At 37.9% G+C, this 19718-nt stretch overlaps 1 protein-coding gene across 2 annotated transcripts in view; it reads left to right on the top strand.

Moving 5' to 3' along the window:
- The window catches only part of CDH12 (cadherin 12), a 1181755-nt gene that overhangs the window by 352158 nt on the left and 809879 nt on the right, over window positions 1-19718 (top strand). For both annotated transcript variants that reach the window (XM_086362520.1, XM_086362519.1), the window contains exon 2: window positions 14996-15079. The gene's annotated coding sequence lies outside the window, so the exon portion shown is untranslated. The remainder of the gene's footprint in view (window positions 1-14995; window positions 15080-19718) is intronic.

Raw genomic sequence — 19718 nt, 5'->3', positions numbered from 1 at the left:
ACTATAGCCTGCCAGGCTCCTCTGTCCATCGACTCCTCTAGGCAAGAATATTGTAATAGGTTGCCATTCCCTTCTCCAGGGTATCTTTCCAACCCAGGGACTGAACCCAGGTTTCCTGGGTGTATTCATGGAGAGATATCAGACAGTCTGTAGAAAATGGAAAGGAAATAATCCAGAGCTTAAAGAGCAGATATAGATATATAATCTGTTTGAAATAATATTTCAATATATGAGAGTAGGTGAAATTCCTATGGGGAGGCATATGAAGAGAGAGAAAATATGCTATCAATTTAGCACTGGCACTTTCTTTAAGAAAAACAGAAATTAAAAGGAGGCACTTACTGAAGAAATCCAGGGAAAGAACAACAAAAAGACAAATGAAGAAAAAGTTTTCAAAGTCAGGAGGGAGATTAAAAGCGTGGATTGCCACTGAGAGATCCTGATATCTAGTTCTAAGGCCAATCAGGAGGGACTTTCTCCAAAATGGCCAGAAACCCTTGAGTGGTCAATTTCAGCTAAGTAAGATTGCACACAACCAGGTCCATCAACAGAAAATTAGATTAAAGATTTACTGAGTATGGCCCCACTCATTAGAACAAGACCCAGTTTCCCGCTCAGTCAGTCTCTCCCATCAAGAAGCCTCTTATTCTTCTACCATCATGAGCCTCAGCCTCCCCCTCAGTCAGTCTCTCACATCATAAGCCTCTTATCCTTCTCCATCAGAGGACAGACAGAATGAAAACCACAGTCACAGAATACTAACCAATCTGATCACATGAACCACAGCCTTGTCTTAACTCAATGAAATTATGAGCCATGCTGTGTAGGGCCAATGAAGACCGGCGGGTCATGTTGGAGAGTTCTGAAAAAATGTAGTCCACTGAAGAAGGGAATGACAAACCATTTCAGTATTCTTCCCTTGAGAACCCCACGAACAGTAAGAAGAGGCAAAAAGATAGTGCAGTGAAAGATGAACCCCCCAGGTCAGTAGCTGCCCAATATGCTACTGGAAATCAGTGGAGAAATAACCCCAGAAAGAATGAAGAGATGGAGCCAAAGCAAAAACAACACCCAGTTGTGGATGTGACTGGTGATGGAAGTAAAGCACAATGCTGTAAAAAGCAATATTGCATAGGAACCTGGAGTGTTAGGTCCATGAATCAAGACAAACTGGAAGTGGTCAAACAGGAGATGGCAAGAGTGAACATCAACATTCTAGGAATCTGCAAACTTAACTCAGATGACCATTATATCTACTACTGTGGGCAAGAATCCCTTAGAAGAAATGGAATAGCCCTCATAGTCAACAGAAGAGTCTGAAATGCAATACTTGGATGCAATCTCAAAAAAGATAAAATGATCTCTGTTCATTTCCAAGGCAAACTGTGCAATATCACAGTCATCCAAGTCTATGCCCTGACCAGTAATGCTGAAGAAACTGAAGTTGAATGGTTCTATGAAGAACTACAAAACCTTCTAGAACTAACATCCCCAAAAAGTTGTCTTTTTCATTATAGGGGACTGGAATGCAAAAGTAGGAAGTCAAGAGATACCTGGAGTAGCATGCAAATTTGGCCTTGGAGTACAGAATGAAGCAGGGCAAAGGTTAACAGAGTTTTGCCAAAAAGAATACACTAGTCATAGCAAACACCCTCTTCCAACAACATACGAGATGACTCTACACCTGGACGTCACCAGACGGTCAATGCCAAAATGAGATTGATTATATTCTTTGCAGCCAAAGATGGAGAAGCTCTCTATAGTCAGCAAAAAAAAAAAGACCAGGAGCTGACTGTGGCTCAGATCATGAACTCCTTATTGCCAAATTCAGACTAAAATTGAAGAAAGTAGGGAAAACCACTAGACCATTCAGTTAAGACCTAAATCAAATCCCTCACGCTTATACAGTGGAGGTGAGAAATAGACTTAAGGGCCTAGATCTGATAGATAGAGTGCCTGATGAACTGTGGAATGAGGTTCGTGACATTGTACAGGAGACAAGGATCAAGACCATCCCCATGGAAAAGAAATGCAAAAAAAGCAAAATGGCTGTCTGGGGAGGCCTTACAAATAGCTGTGAAAAGAAGAGAAGTGAAAAGCAAAGGAGAAAAGGAAAGATATAAGCATCTGAATGCAGAGTTCCAAAGAATAGCAAGAAGAGATAAGAAAGCCTTCCTCAGCGATCAATTCAAAGAAATAGAGGAAAACAATAGAATGGGAAAGACTAGAGATCTCTTCAAGAAAATTAGAGATACCAAGGGAACATTTCATGCAAAGATGGGCTCAATAAAGGACAGAAATGGTATGGACCTAACAGAAGCAGAAGATGTTAAGAAGAGGTAGCAAGAATACACAGAAGAACTGTACAAAAAAGATCTTCACAACCCAGATAATCATGATGATGTGATCACTGACCTAGAGCCAGACATCCTGGAATGTGAAGTCAAGTGGATCTTAGAAAGCATCATTATGAACAAAGTTAGTGGAGATGATGGAATTTCAATGCAGCTATTTCAAATCCTGAAAGATGATGCTGTGAAAGTGCTACACTCAATATGCCAGCAAATTTAGAAAACTCAGCAGTGGCCACAGGACTGGAAAAGGTCAGTTTTCATTCCAATCCCAAAGAAAGGCAATACCAAAGAATGCTCAAACTACCACACAATTGCAATCATCTAACATGCTAGTAAAGTAATGCTCAAAATTCTCCAAGCCAGGCTTCAGCAATAGGTGAACCATAAACTTCCAGATGTTCAAGGTGGTTTTAGAAAAGGCAGAGGAACCAGAGATCAAATTGCCAACAGCTGCTGGATCATGGAAAAAGCAAGAGAGCTCCAGAAAAACATCTATTTCTGCTTTATCGACTATGCCAAAGCCTTTGTGTGGATCACAATAAACTGTGGAAAATTCTGAAAGAGATGAGAATACCAGCCCACGTGATCTGCCTCTAGAGAAATCTGTATGCAGATCAGGATGCAACAGTTAGAAATGGACATGGAACCACAGAGTGGTTGCAAATAGGAAAAGGAGTACGTTAGGGCTGTATATTGTCACCCTGCTTATTTAACTTATATTCAGAGTATATCATGAGAAACGCTGGACTGGAAGAAGTACAAGCTGGAATCAAGATTGCTGGGAGAAATATCAATAACCTTAGATATGCAGATGACACCACCCTTACGGCAGAAAGTGAAGAGGAACTAAAAAGCCTCTTGATGAAAGTGAAAGTGGAAAGTGAAAAAGTTGGTTTAAAACTCAACATTCAGAAAACGAAGATCATGGCATCTGGTCCCATCACTTCATGGGAAATAAATGGAGGAACAGTGGAAACAGTGTCAGACTTTATTTTTTGGGGCTCCAAAATCACTGCAGATGGTGAGTGCAGCCATGAAATTAAAAGACGCTTACTCCTTGGAAGGAATGTTATGACCAACCTAGATAGCATATTGAAAAGCAGAGACATTACTTTGCAAACAAAGGTCCATCTAGTCAAGGCTATGTTTTTTCCTGTGGTCATGTATGGATGTGAGAGTTGGACTGTTAAGAAGGCTGAGCGCCGAAGAATTGATGCTTTTGAACTGTGGTGTTGGAGAAGACTCTTGAGAGTCCCTTGGACTGCAAGGAGATCCAACTAGTCCATTCTGAAGGAGATCAGCCCTGGGATTTCTTTGGAAGAAATGGTGCTAAAGCTGAAACTCCAGTATTTTGGCCACCTCATGAGAAGAGTTGACTCACTGGAAAAGACTCTGATGCTGGGAGGGATTGGGGGCAGGAGGAGAAGGGGACGACAGAGGATGAGATGGCTGGATGGCATCACTGACTCGATGGATGTGAGTCTGAGTGAACTCCGGGAGTTGGTGATGAACAGGGAGGCTTGGTGTGCTGTGATTCATGGGGTCGCAAAGAGTTGGACACAACTAAGTGACTGAACTGTCTAACTGAACTGAGGGAAAACCACTAGACCATTCAGGTATGACCTAACTCAAATCCCTTACTATTATACAGTGAAAGTGAGAAATCGATACAAATGATTAGGTCTGATAGACAGAGTACCTGAAGAACTATGGTCAGAGGTTTGTGACATTGTACAGGAGGCAGTGATAAAGGCCATCCCCCAAAAAAAGAAATGCAGAAAGGCAATATGGTTGTCTAAGGAGGCCTTACAAATAGCTATGAAAAGAAAAGATGCCAAAGACTAAGAAGAAAAGGAAAGATATACCAACTTGAATGTAGAGTTCCAAAGAATAGCACAAAGATATAAGAAAGCCTTCCTCGGTGATCAATGCAAAAAAATAGAGGAAAAAATAGAATGGGAAAGACTAGAGATCTCTTCAAGAAGTTTAGAGATACCAAGGGAACATTTCATGCAAAGATGGGCACAATAAAGGACAGAAATGGTATGAAGCAGAAGATATTAAGAAGAGGTGGCAAGAATACACAGAAGAACTATACAAAAAAGGTCTTCATGATCCAGAGAATCACAATGGTGTGATCACTCACCTAGAGTCAGACATCCTGGACTGTGTGGATCACAACATTGTGGAAAATTCTTCAAAAGGTTGAAATACCAGACCACCTGACCTGCCTCCTGAGAAACCTGTATGCAGGTGAAGAATCAACAATTAGAACTGGACATGGAACAACATTCAGAAAACTAAGATCATGGCATCTGGTCCCATCACTTCATGGCAAATAGATGGGGAAACAGTGGAAACAATGAGAGACTTTATTTTGGGGGGCTCCAAAATCACTGCAGATTATGACTGCAGCCATGAAATTAAAAAATGCTTGCTCCATGGAAGAAAAGTTATGATGAACCTAGACAGAATTTTTAAAAGCAGAGACATTACTTTGCCGAAAAGGGTCCATCTAGTCAAAGCTATGGTTTTTCCAGTAGTCATGTATGAATGTGAGAGTTGGACTATTAAGAACCTGAGCACCAAAGAATTGATGCTTTTGAGCAGTGGTGTTGGAGAAGAGTCCTGAGATTCTCTTAGACTGCAAGGAACTCCAAACAGTCTATCCTAAAGGAAATCCATCTGGAATATTCGTTGGAAGGACTGATCCTGAAGCTGAAACTCCAATACTTTGGTCACCTGATATGAAGAAGTGAATCACTGGCAAAGAACCTGATGCTGTGAAAGACTGAAAGCAGGAGGAGCAGGAGATGACAGAGGGTGAGATGCTTGGATGACATCACGATTTCAATGGACATGAGTTTGAGTAAGCTCTGGGTGTTGGTGATGGACAGGGAAGCCTGGAGTGCTACAATCCATGCGGTCACCAAGAGTCAGACACGACTGAGTGACTGATCTGAACTGAACAAAGGGTTGGTTAGAGTACCCAGGCGTCCACTGTATAAGTGGGTGGCAAATTTTGTCAAGGACATATACTGTTCTTTCAGAGTTCTGCAGTGAAATAAGTGAAGAGCGAAGGAAAAATATTTGAGGGATTGGAGGATTAGGATCAGGCTGCTTTTAAGCTGAGGTTTAGAAACCAGGGGCTTCCCTGATAGCTCACTTGGTGAAGAATCTGCCTGCACTGCAGGGACCCTGGTTTGATTCATGGATCGGAAAGATCCACTGGAGAAGGGATACCCACTCCTGTATTCTTGGGCTTTCTTGGTGGGTCAGCTGCTAAAGGATCTGCCTGCAATGCAGGAGACCTGGGTTCAGTCCCTGGGTTGGGAAGATCCCCTGGAGAAGGGAAAGTCTACCTACTCCAGTATTCTGGCCTGGGGAATTTCATGAACTGTATAGTCAAGGTTTCGCAAAGAGTCAGACACAACCGAGTGACTTTCACTTCACTCAGAAACCAGCAGACTAGGTGAAACAAAGTTATATGTAAAGCACAATTCTGGTAGGGAAAGACAGACACAAAAAGTTTGCTTAGGCTAGCTTAGGAAAGTAGAAAAGAAGTAAAGAACAAAAGGAGGTAAAAATAAAACATTTCAGTGCTATCAGAAGTAATAAATACTAATGTAGTACAGTCCTCTGTAAGATGGTCCTGCAGTTCAATAAATAGAAGGCAGCTTCACTTCACTAATAAGAGGGTGGAGAACATCTAAATTTGGAGGACAGAAGGAATGAAATATAAAGAAAGCTGACCAGTGATGAGGGCTCAGCAAAATTTGCAGCAGTTGCAAATAGTGGGTAATTTTCCCAAGCCAATCTTAAATAGACTAGAGCTGTAACAGAAAGCATATGTAGTTGAGTTGTATGTAAAAAGAGAGCATGGGCTTTTGAGTTGGACAGATATGAAATCAATACTTGGTGCTCTAGTTTAATTTACTGTTAAGAGTGACCTTGGTCAATTGATACATTCATGCTGAGCTTCGAGTTCTTAATCTGTAACCTGGGGATAATACTTCTACTCTAGTGTGGTTGTTTTATTACCACAGAGCAATATGCATAAAGGATCTACAAACTACAGTGCTTATCTAATACATATTCATCTTCAAATGGTAATAGTTTGCAATCATAACTCTAAAGCAATGGCTCTGTCATTATGAGAGCTTTCTTGCTCAAGATAGTTGATAGCAGAAGTCATTTGAGAAATGTAGTACCTTCCTGATGCAATTCAAGGCACATAATATTGTGGTTGTTGCTTTCTGTCACTAAGTCATGTCCGACTATTTGTGAATCCATGGACTTCAGCACACAAGGATCCTCTGTCCTCTGCTATCTCCCAGAATTTGCTCAGATTCATGTCCACTGAGGTGGTGATACTATCTAACCATCTCATCCTCTATTACCCTTTTCTCCTTTAGCCTTCAATTGTTCTCAGCATCAGGGTCTTTTCCAATGAGTCGGTTCTTCGTGGTCAAAGTATTGGAGCTTCAGTCTTAGCATCAGTCCTTCCAATGAATATTTATGGTTGATTTCCTTTAGGATTGACTGGTTTGATCTCCTTGCAGTCCAAGGGAATCTCAAGAGTCCTCTCCAGCACCACAGTTTGAAAGCATCAATTCTTTGGCACTCATCCCTCTTTATGGTTCAACTCTCACATCTGTACATGACTGGAACATACTACACTATTTATTGCTAATAGTGACTAATAAACAATGCTGTGCTGTGCTTAGTAGCTTAGTCATGTTCCACTCTTCGCGACCCCTGGACAGTAGCCCACAAGGCTCCTATGTCCATGGGAGTCTCCAGGCAAGAATGCTGAAATGGATAGCTATTTTCTTCTCCAGGGGATCTTTCCAACCTAATAAGCAATATTAATCTATAAATTTTGTCTTTCTTTACATGAAGGACAGTCAGTTTGGTTGCGTCTTCGGTGCTTAGATTTTGATGAATAGATCATACAAATGAGTCTCATACTGTGACAGTTGTGACAGAGACCATGGCTTCTGAATTCTAAAATACTTAACATCTGGCTCATTACAGAAAAGTTGACTCACCCCTGCTCCAGGTGACCAACTAATATTGCTAATAACACAGTTTCACAATGGCATAAGTCACCATTGCCATAGTTAACATTCTTATTTATTCATGAAGAATCTCTCTCACTTTGTAGCATGCTATAAGATAAACTATGTTTCCCATCCATCTGGAAATTGATTGAGGATGAATGTTACATGTCCTTTCTACACTGTCAAAGATCTGATCTTAAATATGGGCTCCAAAATTTTAATATTGCTCCTACTTTTTACTTCTCACATTCAAAGAACAAAATGTTAAACATTTATATGCAAACCTCTGAACTCCCAAGAGACTAATAAAAAAGATGAGTTAAAAATGCAATTAATATATATGTATGATAAAATACCATTAAATATTAAAATAAAAATATTAAAGTCTATCAATGATTCAAGTTCTCCAATTCAATTGCCCATTAAGTTGCAAACACAGATAAAGTTCAAAATTCTAATAGATAAAAGTAGAAACAATATGTATTCCTATAGGGATTTTTCTCTCTAATGAGATCTATGTTGGTGGTGGGTAGTGTGTGTGCTCAGTCATGTCTAACTTCTGTGACCCCATTGACTGAAGCCTGCCAGGTTCCTCTGTTCATAGAATTTTCCAGGCAAAAATACTGGAGCAAGATGCCATTTCCTACTCCAGGAAATCTTCCTGACCCAGGGATAGAACCAGTGTCTCTTGCTTTTCCTACATTGGCAGGTAGATTCTTTACCACTGCACTGCCTGGGAAGTTGAGACCTATGTTACCAGAAGCATATTAGGAACATAAAACACACGGTCTCCTTTCCTCTTCCAACGTCCAGAATGAAGAAAAATTGAAAAGAATATACTGTGGTGAGAAGAAAAGTGGTAAGAAAGCAAGGTTGACTATCCATCCCACAAATAATGCAACAGAGCCTCTAAGAGGTAGACCACAGAAATGAACACTAAACAATTAACTAAACCAGTACAATATATTTTCCTGTACCCATAATGAAACCAAAGAATGGTCCTTTTACTCTTTTTCATGTGTAGCTGCCAGATATTTCACTATAGTATATGTCTTAATCATGTTCAGTTCAGTTCAGTCACTCAGTCATGTCCAACACTTTGTGACCCCATGAACCGCAGCACTCCAGGCCTCCCTGTCCATCACCAACTCCTGGAGTCCACCCAAACCCATGTCCATTGAGTCAGTGATGCCATCTAATCATTTCATCCTCTGTCGTCCCCTTTTCCTCCTGCTCTCAATCTTTCCCAGCATCAGAGTCAGCTCTTCGCATCAGGTGGCTGAAGTATTGGAGTTTCAGCTTCAACATCAGTCCTTCCAATGAACACCCAGGACTGATCTCCTTTAGAATCAACTGGTTGGATCTCCTTGCTGTCCAAGGGACTTTCAAGAGTCTTCTCAAACACCACAGTTCAAAAGCATCAATTCTTTGACACTCAGCTTTCTTTATAATTCAACTCTCACATCCATACATGACCACTGGAAAAACCATAGCCTTGACTAGACAGACCTTTGTTGGCAAAGTAATGTCTCTGCTTTTTATTATGCTGTCTAGGTTGGTCATAACTTTTCTTTCAAAGAGTAAGCGTCTTTTAATTTCATGGCTGCAATCACCATCTGCAGTGATTTGGGAGCCCAGAAAAATAAAATCTGACACTGTTCCCACTGTTTCCCCATCTATTTGCCATGAAGTGATGGGACCAGATGCCATGATCTTAGTTTTATGAATGTTGAGCTTTAAGCCAACTTTTTCACTCTCCACTTTCACTTTCATCAAGAGGCTCTTTAGTTCTTCACTTTCTGCCATAAGGGTGGTGTCATCTGCATATCTGAGGTTATTGATATTTCTCCCAGCAATCTTGATTCCAGCTTGGGCTTCTTCCAGCCCAGGGTTTCTCATGATGTACTCTGCATACATGTTAAATAAGTAGGATGACAGTATACTGCCTTGACATACTCCTTTTCCTATTTGGAACCAGCCTGTTGTTTCATGTCCAGTTCTAACTGTTGCTTAATCATGTAGTTATCTACAAATAGCTATGTTGTCTTTCTAAAACAGTGGCTGAGAAAACCCTTTTGGTAAATATCAGAAAAATAAGAGTCACATCGTATAGGTTATCAGTCTAGTCTATTATACATATTTTCCACTCAATATTTTGATAATAATGATGACAAACACTTCTAAATATTTTGATTGCCATTTACTTATAATGACTAACATTTATATACCAGTATTCATTATTTTTAAATTCATTAAAATAATATTTCTTGGACAAGTAAATTTGATATCTCAGACTTTTATCCTTTGATGAAAATCTAATCATATAAAACAGACATAGTAATAGCAACAGAAGAAATATATTAGTTAATAAGTCATCTATATTTCCTTATTTTCTTTTTATTTTTTCAGAGTATGACACTTGACAAAAAAAGCAATCAGGTAGCTGTGGTTGTGTGCACACAGTATTAAAGGTTATTTTTCTTTTCCAACATGCAAAACTTTAATAGGAATGAATGATAATAAAAGTTTATGAACTTTCTGAAAGATTCTTCAGAATCAGATAACATGCATGTATTTTCTTTTTTAATTGGAGCTTAATTGCTTTACAGTGTTTTGTTGGTTTCTACCATACAATAATGTGAATCAACCATAATTAGCGCCAGGCTATGCTCCCTCTATTATACAGCAGCTTCCTGCTAGTTATCTGTTTTACACATTATAGTACACATATGTCAGTGCTACTTTCTCAATTTGCCCTACCCTTTCTTTACCCTACTGTGTCCACAAGTCCATTCTCTACATCAGCATCTCCATTACTTCTCTGAAAATAGGTTCATCAGTACTCTCTTTCTAGATTCCATACATATGTATTGATATACAACATATTTTTTTCTTTCTGACTTACCTTACTCTGTATAACAGGCTCTAGGCTCATCCACATCACTACAATTGACCCAATTTCATTCCTTTCTATGAATAATATTCCATTGTATATATATACCACTTCTCCTTTATCTATTCATCTGTTGATGGATATCTAGGTTTCTTCCTTGTCCTCTCTATTGTAAATAATGCTGCAGTGAATATTGTGGTTCATGTGTCTTTTTGAATTGTGGTTTTCTTAGGGTATATGCCCAGTGGTGGAATTGCCAGGTCATATGGCAGTTTTATTCCTAGTTTTTTAAAGAATCTCCATACTATTCTGCATAGTTGCTGTATCGATTTACACTTTTTCCATATCCTCTCCAGGACTTATTGTTTGTAGATTTTTTGGTGATGGCCATTCTAATTGGTGTGAGGTGATATCTCATTATAGTTTCAATTTGCATTTCTCTAATAATGAATGATGCTGAGCATTTTTTCATGTGTTTACTGGTCATCCATATGTATACTTTGGAGAAATGTCTGTTTAGGTCTTTTGCCCACATTTTTCACTGAGTTGTCAGTTTTTCTGATAATGAGCTATATGAGCTGCTTATATATTTTGGAGATTAGTTCTCTGCATTTGCTTCAGTTGCAATGATTTTCTTCCACTCTGAGGGTTGTCTTAATTATAGTTTCCTTTGCAATGAAAAGCTTTGAAGTTTAATTAGGTCCCATTTATTTTTGTTCTTTTTTCCATTAATCTAGGAGACAGGTTAAAGATGATCTTGCACGAGTGTACTGCCTATGTTTTCTTCTAAGAGCTTTACAGTTTCTAGCCTTGTGTTTAAATGTTCAACCCATTTTGAGTTTATTTTTGTATATGGTGTTAGGAAGTGTTCTAATTTCATTCTTTTACACATTGCTGTCCAGTGTTCCAAGCACCACTTACTGAAGAGACTACCTTTTCTCCATTGAATTTTTTGCCTCCTTTGTCAAAAATAAGGTGCCCATAGGTGTGTGTGATTTATCTCTTGTTCTATTGGTCCATATTTCTGTTTTTGTGTCAGTACCATACAGTCTTGATGACTGTAGCTTTGTAGTATAGTCTTAAGTCAATAAAGTTGATTCCTCCAGCTCCACCTTTCTTTCTCAAGATTTTTTTGGCTCTTCAGGGTCTTTTCTGCTTCCATACAAATTGCAAAGTTTGTTTGTTTTAGTTCTGTCAAAAATGCCATTGATAAAGGCATGTATTTCTGACTGGGATAGGAATTCTTTTTAGATTCACTCCTGCTACTACTATAATAGAAACATTTCAAGCAGAAATGTAAGCTGTGTTTCACTAATGTATTAAATCCAAGATATTATTTATTTGAAATGTATGATGGGGTTAGAGTCAGACATAACAGTACAAAAATAATGTTTTGGAACATTATAAATGATTGTGGTTATGCGAGTATACACAATTTAGTACAAATAGCCTATTTTGCAGCTCAGTCTCCGGAGAAGATTTAGAAGCAACAGTGTTCCAGAAGCAAGTGTTTATATCTTTGTATTTACATATATTAGGTGTTTAGACCTTGTATTTATCTTGGTTCTTAATACTATTCTTCAGTGAAATCATCCAGCATCCTTGTAAGATTGCTGAGTCTAGTGCATATAATATTAGTGGTCACAGGACTGGAAAAGGTCAGTTTTCATTCCAGTTCCAAAGAAAGGCAATGCCAAAGAATGCTCAAACTACCGCACAATTGCATTCATCTCACATACTAGTAAAGTAATGCTCAAAATTCTCCAAGCCAGGCTTCAGCAATATGTGAACCATGAACTTCCAGATGTTCAAGCTGGTTTTAGCAAAGGCAGAGGAACCAGAGAGCAAATTTCCAACATCTGCTAGATCATGGAAAAAGCAAGAGAGTTCCAGGAAAACATCTATTTCTGTTTATTGACTATGCCAAAGCCTTTGACTGTGTGGATCACAATAAACTGTGGAAAACTCTGAAAGAGAGGGGAATACCAGACTACCTAACCTGCCTCTTGAGAAACCTATGTTCAGGTCAGGAAGCAACAGTTAGAACCAGACATGGAACAACAGACTGGTTCCAAATAGGAAAAGGAGTACATCAAGGCTGTATATTGTCATCCTGCTTATTTAACTTCTATGCAGAGTACATCATGAGAAACGCTGGGCTGGAAGAAGCCCAAGCTGGAATCAAGATTGCCGGGAGAAATATCAATAACCTCAGATATGCAGATGACAGCACCCTTATGGCAGAAAGTGAAGAGGAACTAAAAAGCCTCTTGATGAAAGTGAAAGAGGAGAGTGAATAAGTTGACTTAAAGCTCAACATTCAGAAAACTAAGATCATGGCATCTGGTCCCATCAAATCAGATCAGATCAGTCTCTCAGCCACATCCGACTCTTTGCGACCCCATGAATCGCAGCACGCAAGGCCTCCCTGTCCATCACCAACTCCCGGAGTTCATTCAGACTCACATCCATCGAGTCATGATGCCATCTAGCCATCTCATCCTCTGTCGTCCCCTTCTCCTCTTGTCCTCAATCCCTCCCAGCATCAGAGTCTTTTCCAATGGGTCAACTCTTGCATGAGGTGGCCAAAGTACTGGAGTTTCAGCTTTAGCATCATTCCTTCCAAAGAAATCCCAGGGCTGATCTCCTTCAGAATGGACTGGTTGGATCTCCTTGCAGTCCAAGGGACTCTCAAGAGTCTTCTCCAACACCACAGTTCAAAAGCATCAATTCTTCGGTCCCATCACTTTGTGGCAAATAGATGGGAAACAGTGGAAACAGTGTCAGACTTTATTTTTCCGGGCTCCCAAATCACTGCAGATGGTGATTGCAGCCATTAAATTAAAAGATGCTTACTCCTTGGAGGGAAAGTTATGACCAACCTAGATAGCATAATAAAAAGCAGAGACATTACTTTGCCAACAAAGGTCCATCTAGTCAAGACTATGATTTTTCCAGTAGTCATGTATGGATGTGAGAGTTGAACTATGAAGAAAGCTGAGCACCGAAGAATTGATGCTTTTCAACTGTGGTGTTGGAGAAGACTCTTGAGAGTCCCTTGGACTGCAAGGAGAGCCAACCAGTCGATTCTAAAGGAGATCAGTCCTGGGATTTCTTTGGAAGGAATGATGCCAAAGCTAAAACTCCAGTACTTTGGCCACCTCGTGTGAAGAGTTGACTTATTGGAAAAGACTCTGATGCTGGGAGGGATTGGTGGCAGGAGGAGAGGGGACGACAGAGGATGAAATGGCTGGATGGCATCACTGACTTGATGGATGTGAGTTTGAGTGAACTCTGGGAGTTGGTGATGGACAGGGAGGCCTTGCATGCTGCGATTCATGGGGTCACAAAGAGTCGGACATGACTGAGCGACTGAACTGAACTGATCTTGTAATATCAGAATGTGAGGAGGGAATCTGAAATTGTAAGCTCAGTAAGCAAATGGATGTGGTATGTCTAAAGGATACAAAGTCAAGTGAAAGAACTTGTGAAGACCAAAGCTGGAACCATTTGAGCAACAAAAAAGATAGTTTAGGTTTAAATTATAAAAGAAAACACAAAATAAATATCCATGAGTTCATACCAATATACATAATTTACTGAATGAAGGAATGAACGCAAACAAATGGGAGAATAAACAAATCTTTCTTGCTGAAGATGTCCAAATATATTTTGTAGATATTTCTCTCCTGAGGGGGGGAACTTTCTACCCTTGAGTATGGACTGCATTCAGTAACTTGCTTCTACTGGGCACAGTATAGAAAATGAAAACAGAAGTCACATTACAGTACAGAGTTTGCTGCTGCTAAGGCGCTTCAGTCGTGTTGGACTCTGTGCGACCCCATAGACGGCAGCCCACCAGGCTCCGCCCTACCTGGGATTCTCTAGGCAAGAACACTGGAGTGGGTTGCCATTTCCTTCTCCAGTGCATGAAAGTGAAAAGTGAAAGTGAAGTTGCTCAGTCGTTCCCGACTCTATGCGACCCCATAGACAGCAGCCTACCAGGCTCCTCTGTCCATGGGATTTTCCAGGAAAGAGTACTGGAGTGGCGTGCCATTGCCTTCTCTGAGTACAGAGTTTAGACAAGCGCTATCTTAGTCAGTTATGCAAGATTAGTATCAACAGTAATAAGTTATTCTTGACATGACACCCTTGATGTGAAATGATGAGAATGACTTTACCTCTGTGGTCTTACTCCAAAAACTAGTCTAATGAAAAGAAATTAGACCATCCATCCTCCTTGGTCCAACCATGAGAAAAGTATCAGGCAAATTCCAATTGAGGGACATCATATAAAAAAATGCTTGATCACTACTTTTCAAGACCCATGAGGTCAACAAAAGCAAGGAAAATCTGAGAAACTATTACTGTTCAGAAGATACTGAGGAGACATAAAGATTAAGTTCATCATACCTAGAACAGAAAAAGGACATTAAGAAAAAAAACTAATGAAATCAGAAAAAGGTATCTATATTGGTTTCAGTTCATGTGTCGCAGTGTACCAAAAGTTGTGACCAATAAAGCTATTATATGTAAAATACTAACAGTAGGAGAAATAAGATGTAAGTTATACAAGAACTCTGAACTCTCTTTGAAACTTTAAGTAAATGTAAATTATTCTAAAATAATATATATAAGAAAAAATATATTTAACATGACAATTCTGTACATGTTTGTCTTTCCAGCTCTATTCAACTCTGTTTGGAAATACAGTCCATTTGGAACTTGATAGCACTTTCGAGTTTTATAGGATGTCAGCTTTCTTAAAGGTAAGTGACATTTAAATATCATCAAGATGTGTGCTTTTTACCTCAATAAATATTTTAAAATCCACCTTATTTTTAAAACTTCTTTACTGTTTAAAATATATTTCCTTAGAAAACAGAACATTCAACTGTTTATATGATTACAGGTAGTTGACATAGAATGACAGTACCATGAAACCTAAGTAACCATTTCTTTTAGCAAGAATTCTATATTTTTAAGCTACTTCATTTAATTTTTCTCACACTGTTTCAATTTACATGCAGATTTGAGAGGACGTAGTGGCTATGTACTTCCTAAAGAACACAAATTGATTTTCTTCCTTTTATATTCTTTTTTATGACACTTTGCCTAGTCCCTCATAATTAGTGGCTATTACATTTATTAAATTGAATATGTCTTATTTCAAAGCCAAACCTCAGATAAAGCTCTGACACAGGAAACAAAGACACAGTGTCACAGATTTCCTTGTCGATATTAATATTAATATGGCAGAATCTAGTTCAGTTGTCTTTTTGGAGGGCAATTGTAGGCTGTTTTTCCATTGCTGATTAGAAATATAAACCCTGAGATTTAGACTTTTACAGTTAACCTTCTAAAGACAATAATTAAAGCACAGTCTTGACACTCCTTGCTTGGTAAGTGTAGTATCTATTCTTATGCCACAGTCAAAACAAGTTTCTTACTCTCAGTTCTCAATCAGTGATCAATTAAGATTAACCATGATATAATAGCTCAGAAAGAAAAGGTTAAAGAGATACGGTGACTATGTAATTAAGCTAATGTGGCTTTATGCGTCTTGCTGTGATATTTGTTCAGACTCACTCTACATGCTCATATTTAACAAATAGAAAAATTATGCCTTTCGTTTTGTTTTTAACTTTTCTTTTTTGAAATAAATTCACCCAAAAAAATTCTGCTTTATCTATCTTTATAACATCAACTGATTTCAATTTGTCAATTTTGAATAAAAACTATACAAATTTTAGGTAAAATTTTTCAGGATTAAAGTTTTGAAATAAAATTATTAACCATTTTATATTTCAATGTTACTGATTCCTAATTCTTATTCATTTATCCTTCAATTGTTCATTTATCCTTCAGTTTGTTCCCATCATATTTATATCTACTTTATAGGATATATTTTGTCTTTACTTTGTACAATCCTTATTTTCTATTTTATAGAAAATTTGAATACTTTCTAAATATCTGATTTTAAATAATATCAGGATGGGAATTTTATTCCAGAACTTATTCAAGGATTGATAGGGTAAAAGAGGTTAGTACTTCAAATTTTATTCCTGTAACCAGCAACTTATCCTTCTTACATAACCATGATTTCATCAAGCTAAATATTACTTGTGATCCAAGATTGAGTAATAAAAATTTAATACTATGCCATTCTAATTATTAATGCAAGACTTTGTGTCTTTTACTTTAAAGCTTAATGAAGCATTAAAATATCCAAAGATCCAAGTAAAAGAAAAATATATTCTTCTTAAATGTCCTTTGGTTCTCTCTGTGCTATAACTGAAGATAAAAACAAATATATCAGTTTGATAATCATTTTACATAAGAATAGTATTTAGATAATAACTTGAGAATAAGTAACTTTTAAAGAATTAGAATGTTCACTTGTTTTCAACCAGGAGAGTCCAAATTAATGCAAAAGATATTTGAATACAATGGCTTGAAATTGTTTTCCTTTTACTATAAGGATTTTCATAGTAGACCTGAAATTAATCTCAGTGGAATGATATAATCAAATATAGAGTGAGGGGATTGCCTGGTTGTCCATTGGTTAGCACCGGATGCTTTCACTGCCATGGCCCAGGTTCAATCCCTGATTGGGGAACTGAGATCCCACAAGCCATGTGGTATGGCAAAAAAAAAAAAAAAAAAATAGTGATATCCAAGAACATTGAAGATATAAATGTCAAGGCAAACAAATTTAGTATTAAAATACTTGTCTGCGATTAATTTAATTTTTAATACGTTAATAGACTGGGGTCCATTTGCAATCTAAGTGCCTCCTTTTGTAAATGGTTTTCTGAACAAAGATAAGCAACCTGTTTCTACATTAATATTTTACAAAATTTACTGTCTGTTCTACTCACTCCTTACTTATGTCTATGGTTGCCTAACAATCAGTATTCAAAAGACATTCGTTAGTTTGGAGGTATATTTAAGTAGTTTAGGGTTTTAACTAAATCTAATCCTTAAGGATTCTTTTAATACTTCTTTTCAGAAGGACCAAGAGGTGAAGTGCGATTACAAATGGAAAGTTTTAGAAATGAATAGAGACACGGAGGCAAAGAAATCAAGGATTTATCTTTAAAAATAAAGTCTTTAGGGAACTGGTATGAATATCAGATCCTGACATTAAGAGCACACCCTCTCTCAGCAGTGAGGAGGTGAAACAGAAACTGATGCAAACGCAGAGAGAGCAGTGGATCTGCTCAGCTAGGACTGGATTTGAGCATATCTGGTTTTAGTGCTCACAACATCCTGCTGAGTTGACAATCAGGTTCAGAAATGAACTGCAGAGCCATCTGTTTAAGAAAGAAATACACTTTGTAAGGCATTGTTAGAGATTATTAAAAAAAAAAAAAAACTGTTAGTGTAATTTTTCCCCTGATGGGTTATTGTTTCGGTTGCAATTAGCACATCTAAAGAAAATAAATGCTGGAATATTTCTAATTTGGGGTAATTGTCAAAGGTTAGACATTTGAAACATGCCTGTTAGGACTACACAACGGGCTTTTCATTGGGAATTATGATTCATCATCTACACAGAATCATAAGCAGAGAAAAGAAAGGAGAATACAGAGCAAGTTGACTATTTCAGCTTAAACTGCTAGGCTTTTTATTCTGGAGAGAGAATTGTTCCAATTACTCATGATTTCCTGCATGCTTCCAGGATATTAAAACAGGTATACTACCAGTGATATCAATAAGAAAAACAAAATCTAAAAAAAAGATACCCATCTTCCATGGATTTTCCTTCACATAGTTTTCTCTTTGTTCGCTCAATGTTTGGTTTTAAAGAACCACAGGATGCTCTTGAAGTCTTGCATGGTTGGAGACTCAGGTCACTTGCATTCATTTTATTCCAGCACAATTTTTAAGCTAATTTTAAAGGTCACATTTCTTCTGAAAACCTAAAGGTGATATTTCCTAAATAAACAAGAAAGATATAAATAAATAGGAGGTGGGTTTTTTCCTAGCTTTAAAGTAATGTTGTTTATATGTCACGCTGCTTTTATGTTATATGACAGGTCGTAATTCAGGTCAATGTACTATCATTCAGGTTAACTTAAAATTTCTTCAGTACCCCAGCAAATAAAAATGTACATGGTCTTTGTTCTAACAAAAAAAAGTCTTGCAGGAGCGATAGAGAGAATGCTTGGTTATGGTCTATGGGACAACAATCCATAATTTACTTTGCAGATGTCTGTGTAATTTAAGCAGCAGGCAGAACAACCACACAGTTGTAGCTGCTCTGGGGAAAGGATACCAAGAGCCTCATAAATCATGGTGAGGATTAAAAGCAATGAACATTCATCTTCTTAACCTCGTAAAGGCAATATTGGAAAGCAGAGGATTAGAACACAGAGAACACACAATCTTTATGCAGGGATAAAGGATGTCAGAGTTTTTAAGTCTTCTCTCAATTAGCATTGACCTGCCATTTGCAAGTCAGCAGAATATAATTTTAAAGTTGATTAAAAACAAGGTCCCTTCCACAACAAAATAATTTGAAATAGAGTAACTGATGAGATATATTTCGAGGGTATATTAAAAGTGGAGTCAACTTACGTGAAATGCTAATCATTTGCTTAGATTGAAACATGCTTCTTTTTGACAGTATATGGAAAATAACCTTAAAATACCCAGACCCAAATGATCTTCATGTGTAGTTAAACATGTTTAAGTAGAGAAATGTCATGAGAAAATTGTAACTTTAGAATTGTCAAATGAAGCAGATGAAGACAGCTGGGTCTCTTCTATAACATTTAGTAAACAAATGGTGTGTTACTGTTTATATTTGAAAAATTATTATAATCAAAGGCCTTTGGATACAAATGAGTAAACTGTGCACAGTAAAAGGTTTCATTTTTTGTTGAAGATAGAAACTTTAATCAAATTTTAAAGCTCTTGAAAGTACTAATTTGTTAATTTCCTCAATATTCTCTTAAATCAAGATCACTATACAACCGAACTTGGCAATTTTATAAAAACACCAGGATAGGGAAGAGAATTAAAAAAATCACTTTTCATGGATAATTTGAACTTATTAAAGAGATATAAATAGATTCCAGTTTCTGATTCCCTGGTTTAATATCAAATATCCTTTGGCAATAATTCTTGTAATGTAGCCAATACTTAATTATCTATTTGAGTTAAGGAAAGCTACAGTATTGCTGGGCTTTCCTGGTAGCTCAGCTGGTAAAGAGTATGCCTGCAATGCAGGAGACCCTGGTTGGATCCCTGGGTTGCGAAGATCCCCTGGAAGAGGGCATGGCAACCTACTCTAGTATTCTCACTTGGAGAATCCCATGGACAGAGGAGCCTGGAGAACTACAGTCCATGGGGTCTCAAAGAGTGGGACATGACTGAAACACTAAGCACAGCCCAGCATAG

Source organism: Bos grunniens, chromosome 20 (assembly GCF_055505025.1).
Source record: "Bos grunniens cultivar Pamir isolate PY7600 chromosome 20, Bosgru_T2T1.0, whole genome shotgun sequence".
In the NCBI taxonomy this organism is placed as follows: domain Eukaryota; kingdom Metazoa; phylum Chordata; class Mammalia; order Artiodactyla; family Bovidae; genus Bos; species Bos grunniens.
The sequence above is the reverse complement of the archived record's forward strand: the minus strand, read 5'-3'. Positions and strand labels throughout refer to the sequence as shown.